At 41.4% G+C, this 8587-nt stretch overlaps 1 pseudogene; it reads right to left on the reverse strand.

The window, feature by feature from the left end:
- The window catches only part of LOC128659818 (gastrula zinc finger protein XlCGF7.1-like), a 140258-nt pseudogene extending 132295 nt beyond the window's left edge, over nucleotides 1–7963 (reverse strand).
- Nucleotides 7964–8587: the final 624 nt, after the last annotated feature.

Raw genomic sequence — 8587 nt, forward strand, 5'->3', positions numbered from 1 at the left:
AACCTAATGATCTGCCTGACCCAGACTTTATATTCAAGTACTACTAATATTATACATAATTGTGGTTGGGTTTTGAGAGGAACATGCTTTGCACTAGCACTAATTCTACTAACATTTTAAAGGGGCTGATGAATGTCCCCCCCCTTTAGTTGAGGTCCGGTGGCTTCCACCCAACCTCTGAACTGTTTCCAGATACTGTTAAGTTATCCCCTTGTTGGGGACCAGTTAAATGTTATTTGTTTGATATTTTGTTACTTAATCTTTACCTTTTTCTCCCCTCCTCCTGGCGATCCTCTCGAGATACAGACCCACGGGGTGCAGCTCACCACAACAGACCAGAAACTCTGGGGTAAGATGATTTACTTCATAGATTATTTGCTTACATACACTCCATATTATATAGAACTACAGACCAATACATACACCTATGAACACCAAGATTAGGTTGATATCTCACAATGTCCGCGGTCTCAATACGGATATTAAACGTAGATTGGCAATGAATCAATATAGGGCACTAGATGCTAAATTGGTGTTCCTTCAGGAAACACACTTTATGAGAGACAACATACCGAAATACTGGAATAAACAATTCCCTACACACTACCAATGCTACGGCTCCTAATAAAACACGAGGGGTATCTATACTGATCCACTCTCTTCTGTAGATTTCCACCACACCAGCACATTAGCTGACCCAGAAGGTAGATATTTGATAGTGCGGGGACGCATTCTAGATAATGAGGTTACCTTGTGCAATGTTTACGCTCCCAACGATAACCAACATACATTCTTTGCCCACATCGCTCATCTACTGACAGACTGGTCACAAACTAAAATTTACTTGCAGGAGATTTTAACATTACTATGACTTCTACCCAACCGTCACACGACAAAGCACTAACTCCTAAACAACACAGGCATAATCGCATAGTCAAAGCTATACAAGATTCTTTTACACCACATACCCTTAGAGACACATGGTACACGTTATACGGGACAACCACCGGCACTACCTTCTACTCAGCTGCACATAACTCCTATGTCAGACTCGACTACATATACCTGAGCCAGATTTTACAACCCATGTTGCGTGAATCGGCTATTCATGCTTGTGTGTGGTCAGACCATTCTATCATTTCGATTGACCTAGACGGACTGAGGGACATTAACCGAAGCAGAACTTTGACATACGACAAAACTCTTTTAAGAAATAACCAAGATCACAAAGACATGGTACACTCCATGGCAGAATTCTGGTCCATTAATACAGACTCAACCGCGAACCCAATGTACACATGGGCAGCCCATAAGGCAGTGGTTAGAGGACTGATGATCCAGCTCAAAACTAAGATTAACAAGAAACACAGGACACATATAGACCAACTTCATGAAGAAATTGAAACAATGGAAAGACAACATAAAATAACTAAAAGCCCAGCGACCCTACAAACTATCCAGAACAAAAGACAATCCCTAGCAATGATATTAAAACTCGCAAGCAGCAAGAGCGGCACAGAGGCTTAAATCGCATTACTTTATCTATGCAAATAAGCCAGATAGATATATGGCACACAAAATTAGAGAGAGATGTAGGGCATCGGCCATATCCTTGATAGAAACAGAGGAGGGGACCCTGACCTCACACCCTAGGGAGATAGTAGACTCATTCGCAAATTTCTATGGCAAGCATTATGACGGTGAAAAAGTGACTCACAACACAGAGACATTACACCAAACAAGGAAATTTTTAGATGACTGTGGTCTGACCCCACTGACGACAGAACAAAAGACTATCCTTAATACCCCGATATCTCCTGTAGAAATCTCAAAAGCCATCAAAGACTTAAAACCAGGGAAAGCAGCAGGCCTAGACGGATTCCCAGGGGAGTATTATAAACTTTTCAAAAACGCCCTAGTCCCACATTTAACCAAATTTTGTAATTCCATCATGGAAGGTAACCCAATTCCTCAGGAGTTGCTAGACGCGAAGATAGTCGTTATCCCCAAACCAGATAAAGACCACAGGAGACGTCAAAACTACCGACCCATCTCATTGATTAACCAAGATCTCAAAATTTTCACTAAAATCTTGGCCAACCGTCTTATGCCGCACTTGGTCCACCAGGATCAAGTGGGGTTTATACAGAATAGGGAGGCCCCAGATAACTTAAGGCGGGTGATTAATTTAATTCACCATCTAGGAAAAACTCAGACGCCTTCTCTAATTCTATCTTTGGATGCGGAGAAGGCGTTTGACAAAATAGACTGGAAATATATGTTTACGGTCATGGAAGAACTAGGTTTCAATGGTACCTTTTTGAAGGCTTTGCAGGCAATATACTCAAACCCGCGGGCCCAGGTTGCTACGGGGGGATACAAATCCGTTCTTTTCCCCATACTAAATGGGACTAGACAGGGATGCCCCCTAACACCCCTATTATTTGCCTTATGCATTGAGCCACTGGCGGCCAGAATTAGGAATCACCCGGACATCTCGGGAGTCCGGGTGGCTCAATCTGAATACAAAATATCCTTATTCAAGGATGATATCTTGCTTAACCTTACCAGACCTCTCTTATCACTCCCTAATTTACATAAGTTATTAAACGACTTTTCAGATATTTCAGGCTACAAAATTAATATGGAGAAGAGTGAACTCCTACCGGTAGCTATTCCTCCACACACACGTAAAATTATTGAACTCAATTTTGAATTTCGTTGGGTCTCCAAAACAATCAAATACCTAGGTATTAATCTTCCGGTACAGATGCAACTTCTATATAAGCACAATTACACCCCGCTTCTTGGCCACATTAGAAAAGACCTTGTTAAATGGCGGACGTGCGGTTTCTCCTGGATGGGGAGGGTAGCGTTAATTAAAATGAACGTACTTCCACGCCTTTTATATCATTTTAGAGCCCTGCCCATCAAAATAGTTAGGACAGATATTATTAAAATACAAACTGAAATATTAGCTTTCATAAGAGGTCCAAAACTGGCCAGAATAGCGAAACAAGTGGTAAACAGAAGTAGAGCAGCAGGGGGGGGGTGGGCGCTCCAGACCTAATGGAATATTATAGAGCCGCTAGATTGGCCCAAGACTCCTGTCTCCTAAGGAGATCGGAGGAAGCTACTTGGGTGTTCCTGGAGATGGAGTTGGGGGGGTGGGAGTAGAGAGACTCGATTTTATGGGATACACATCATGTCACCCCAGACAGGGAACTTGCTAAAACATACACCTCAGACCTAATCACAAAAACCTGGAGACAAACACTCAAAAGACCAGACTTATTTCCTGAATTCTCCCTACTGACACCAATTAGATGCCTCATGCCGGGTGACTCTCGTGTGATAGTCGCCAAATGAGAAAACAAAGGGCTCTACAGGGTAGCGGACGTGATACAGAAGGGACAGTTACTCTCTTTCACTCAGCTACAGTCAAAGCTTGCTCCCACAAAACTCCATTGGTATATCTACCTCCAATTACACTCATCTTTACACTCCTTCTTGAAAATCTCAAGAAGTGGACAACCCACGATATTAGAGACCTGTGGCGCAAGCCTTACGAGAACTAAACACAATATCTCTAGAATATACCTTGCACTGCAGACACCACCCAACAGAGATAAATCCACAATGATGTTAGCGTGGGAGAAAGATCTAGATATGATTAAAGACATACAAGAGTGGGAGAGAACGATCCAGGAAGCTGATAGGGGATTAATTAGTATGGATTTGAAGGAAAATGTGATGAAAACCATATTTAGATGGTATCTAACCCCAATGAGGACGGCCCATATGCAGCAAAAGGGCAGCAATCTATGTTATAGAGGATGTGGGGAGTTAGGATCCTATAGGCACATGTGGTGGGACTGTGAGGAGATACGTGGGACATGGCAGAGGCTCTCCGCATTGATAAGTCAACTACTAGAGGAGGAGGTCACACTTACTATCCAACAAGCACTACTACATGAACCAATAGATCAATTTCACAGATATATTAACACATTCATCAGAATCCTTTGTACAGTAACAAGGGTTTTTATCGCAAAATACTGAAAGGTGGGCTCGCCCCCATGGTCGGAAGTCCACAATAAGATCGGCCATACCTACACTAGGTATGAATCTGCAGTGGATACGCTAAATAATAGATCCTCTTTCCAGAGGATATGGTACTACTGGATCAGTAACTCGACATCTCATAGAGGAAGACATGAGGTACAAAGTATACCCTGAACACTGTACTTGACTAAACTCAGTAGACCTGGGAGGATCGCTAGGAGGCAGAGAAGCCCCCTCTTCCCCCCCTCCCTCCTCCCCCCCAATAAATCTCTTTTTGCCAGACCACATATAAATGAAAGGGGAAATATGGAGAGGGAAATTTACCCGCATTGTTTGTACTACTTTAAATGTTTATTTGAAAATACCTATAAAGCAATCTATTTCCCTCAGCTTAAAGGATTACTTTCTGTTATAATTTTTAAGCTAAACAACTAACATATTAAAGTTAATAAACATTAATTAAAACCTACTGACCTATATTTTCTCCAAAACGAAGTTTCATAACGTTCTAAAAGTTATATCTTTTATTCGCCGATGATGTCACATTATCCTGCCCACTATTTTCAGCACTGCATGTTCAAAATACTTAAACCAATAACTTTGTGTTTAAAGCGCCATTTTGAAACCTAGGTATTGTAAACGGATTGGTACAGAGCAAAGGATACCCACGGAGAGGGTTTGGAAAACAATTAAATTTACTGACAAGATTTCTGATATACAGTAGAGATATGTTAATGAAATGCTATTGATAAAAAGCGTACTTGGGGTAGTTAGTTAGTAACAGGCATAGAAAATATTTACTTACAGTGGCCCTTTAATTGCTGGATGATAACCCCACACATAGTCAGATTGGAAACAACTATTCTGTTACTGATCTCATTGGTAAAGGACCAATTGCTGGAATATGTAACTCAATTCTTTTTCCAAGGTCCACGACACCCAACAATGAACTTCCCGAAGGTGTGATGGGTGGTTAGATATATAAGGAGGAGATGGGGGGAATGTTGTATGACTGTGTTAAAATTGCTATCCTCCAAAATGTTAAGTTGTTTACTTCTTGTTCCTTTGGAAAATTGGATGGGAGGAAATAATCTCCTCTTTGTATAACTCATGGAGAAAACTTTCTTTTTGTTTGGCTTATGTACAAAGAATTTATTAATAAAAATTATTTAAACATAAATTCTGAAAATTGTGAGTTTTCCAATCATTAGAATTATAAGTGCACAATACAGGCTTCATAAACCTGACCCTGCTACATATCTGCCCCTAGTAAGTCTGAGCAGGGGTGTTAAGATCATGTAAAACAATACAAGTGTTGCTAATAAAATAGCAATGACAACACTTTATCTACTCAGTAACAAGGTCAGATTGGTTCCTACAAATAAAGCAAACTATGTGAGGGGGGATGGCCATTGGAAAACTAAGTGTTAATCTGTTTGGAAAGTGTATTCACTAGGCCTGTGACTTAGATTAGTGCAACACGACACACAAGTCTCATGAAAATAAATAGTTCTATATCCTTTGAAGTCCTCTGCGCTAGTTACCCTTTGCCCCTCTGCGCTAGTTACCGTGCGCCCCTAGATAAAGCAGAACTGATAATGTGCCTTTTGGAGGCTTCTGTTAGGTTGGCAAACAAGAGCCATAGAACTTGCGCTGTGCAACTGGACATTTGTTATAAATATATTATTATTTGTCTTTTTATGCAGCCCATAAATAACCTAAATACTGACCTGCGGCCCCTGTGAGTTAGGGCCCATTACTGGCAAATCTGACCATAATGCAGCTAATCATTCCCATACATTCATATCTACACATATATTTATTTATAATATAACACTTTAGCTGTTGTCTGCTTTACAAATGAATAAACTACACCTGTGTGATGACGCGTGAGCTGCACATTATACACATTACATGATACTCAGTGTCTAATACTGATTTATATAACGTTTTATCATATTACCCTGCCCTGTGTGTAGCTGCTGTAAATGACTAACTCATAAACATAACTTGTGCTACAGTTGTGCTTCTGAGTGTATTAACCCTTCACTGGCACAGAGAGCAGCAGTGTTATTAACTCTTCACTAGCACAGAGAGCAGCACAGTGTGTATTAACCCTTCACTAGCACAGAGAGCAGCACAGTGTGTATTAACCCTTCACTAGCACAGAGAGCAGCACAGTGTGTATTAACCCTTCACTAACACAGAGAGCAGCACAGTGTGTATTAACCCTTCACTAACACAGAGAGCAGCACAGTGTGTATTAAACCTTCACTAGCACAGAGAGCAGCACAGTGTGTATTAACCCTTCACTAGCAGAGAGCAGCACAGTGTATATTAACCCTTCACTAGCACAGAGAGCAGCACAATGTGTATCAACCCTTCACTAGCACAGAGAGCAGCACAGTTTGTATTAACCCTTTTACTAGAATAGAGAGCAGCACAGTGTGTATTAACCCTTCACTAGCACAGAGAGCAGCACAGTGTATATTAACCCTTCACTAGCACAGAGAGCAGCACAGTGTATATTAACCCTTCACTAGCACAGAGAGCAGCACAGTGTATATTAACCCTTCACTAGCACAAAGAGCAGCACAGTGTGTATTAACCCTTCACTAGCACAGAGAGCAGCACAATGTGTATTAACCCTTCACTGGACAGAGAGCAGCACAGTGTGTATTAACCCTTCACTAGCACAGAGAGCAGCACAGTGTGTATTAACCCTTCACTAGCACAGAGAGCAGCACAGTGTATATTAACCCTTCACTAGCACAGAGAGCAGTACAGTGTGTATTAACCCCTTCACTAGCACAGAGAGCAGTACAGTGTGTATTAACCCCTTCACTAGCACAGAGAGCAGTACAGTGTGTATTAACCCCTTCACTAGCACAGAGAGCAGCACAGTGTGTATTAACCCTTCACTAGCACAGAGAACAGCACAGTGTGTATTAACCCTTCACTAGCACAGAGAGCAGCACAGTGTGTATTAACCCTTCACTAGCACAGAGAGCAGCACAGTGTGTATTAACCCTTCACTAGTACAGAGAGCAGCACAGTGTGTATTAACCCTTCACTAGTACAGAGAGCAGCACAGTGTGTATTAACCCTTCACTAGCACAGAGAGCAGCACAGTGTGTATTAACCCTTCACTGGCACAGAGAGCAGCACAGTGTGTATTAACCCTTCACTAGCACAGAGAGCAGCACAGTATGTATTAACTCTTCACTAGCACAGAGAGCAGCACTTTGTGTATTAACCCTTCACTAGCACAGAGAGCAGCGCAGTGTGTATTAACCCTTCACTAGCACAGAGAGCAGCACAGTGTGTATTAACCCTTCACTAGTACAGAGAGCAGCACAGTGTGTATTAACCCTTCACTAGTACAGAGAGCAGCACAGTGTGTGTTAACCCTTCACTAGTACAGAGAGCAGCACAGTGTGTATTAACCCTTCACTAGCACAGAGAGCAGCACATTGTATATTAACCCTTCACTAGCACAGAGAGCAGCACAGTGTGTATTAACCCTTCACTGGCACAGAGAGCAGCACAGTGTGTATTAACCCTTCACTAGCACAGAGAGCAGCACAGTGTGTATTAACCCTTCACTAGCACAGAGAGCAGCACAGTGTATTAACCCTTCACTAGCACAGAGAGCAGCACAGTGTATTAACCCTTCACTAGCACAGAGAGCAGCACAGTGTGTATTAACCCTTTACTTGAGAAGAATAGAACTTTTTACTCCATTGCCTGGCACAAGCAGGTGAATAATAAAAGAACAACTTCTATAACAATTATAAACTTCTTATGAAGACTAGAAAGTGACTAAAACGTTTTATCACACAATACACACAGCCTGACTCACTCACCCAGCAGCAGCTGCACAGGAAGTAAACGAGAGGGGAACAACAGAACAATGGAGCTTCACTCTAGACAGGAAACATGTGACCTCCACTCTAGACAGGAAACATGTGACCTCCACTCTAGACAGGAAACATGTGACCTCCACTCAAAGGGGTTTTTTGTTTGCTTTTTTTTTTTTTAAATCAACAAAGGGAACAAAGAGCAGTTCAATACTGAACTACATCTCCCAGAATACACGTTGAGAAGTCACATGTAAAGCAGCAGCCAATCAGACAAAAGAAAATATGCAATCATTTCAAAGACGAATTGGATCGGATGCTTTTTTAACATTGTTTAAATGCTGTCAATTTATAGAATTAGTAACTGAGCCCATTGTCACTGTCATATCCTCTACTAGTGCATTACAGCTACACTATATACATAAAGCTACACAATATATATTAGCACTTTCACTAGCACTGAGCACATTGTCACTGTCATATCCTCTACTAGTGCATTACAGCTACACTATATACATAAAGCTACACTATATACATAAAGCTACACAATATATATTAGCACTTTCACTAGCACTGAGCACATTGTCATTGTCATATCCTCTACTAGTGCATTACAGCTACACTATATACATAAAGCTACACAATATATATTAGCACTTTCA

The sequence above is a fragment of the Bombina bombina genome, chromosome 5, assembly GCF_027579735.1.
Source record: "Bombina bombina isolate aBomBom1 chromosome 5, aBomBom1.pri, whole genome shotgun sequence".
Taxonomy (NCBI): domain Eukaryota; kingdom Metazoa; phylum Chordata; class Amphibia; order Anura; family Bombinatoridae; genus Bombina; species Bombina bombina.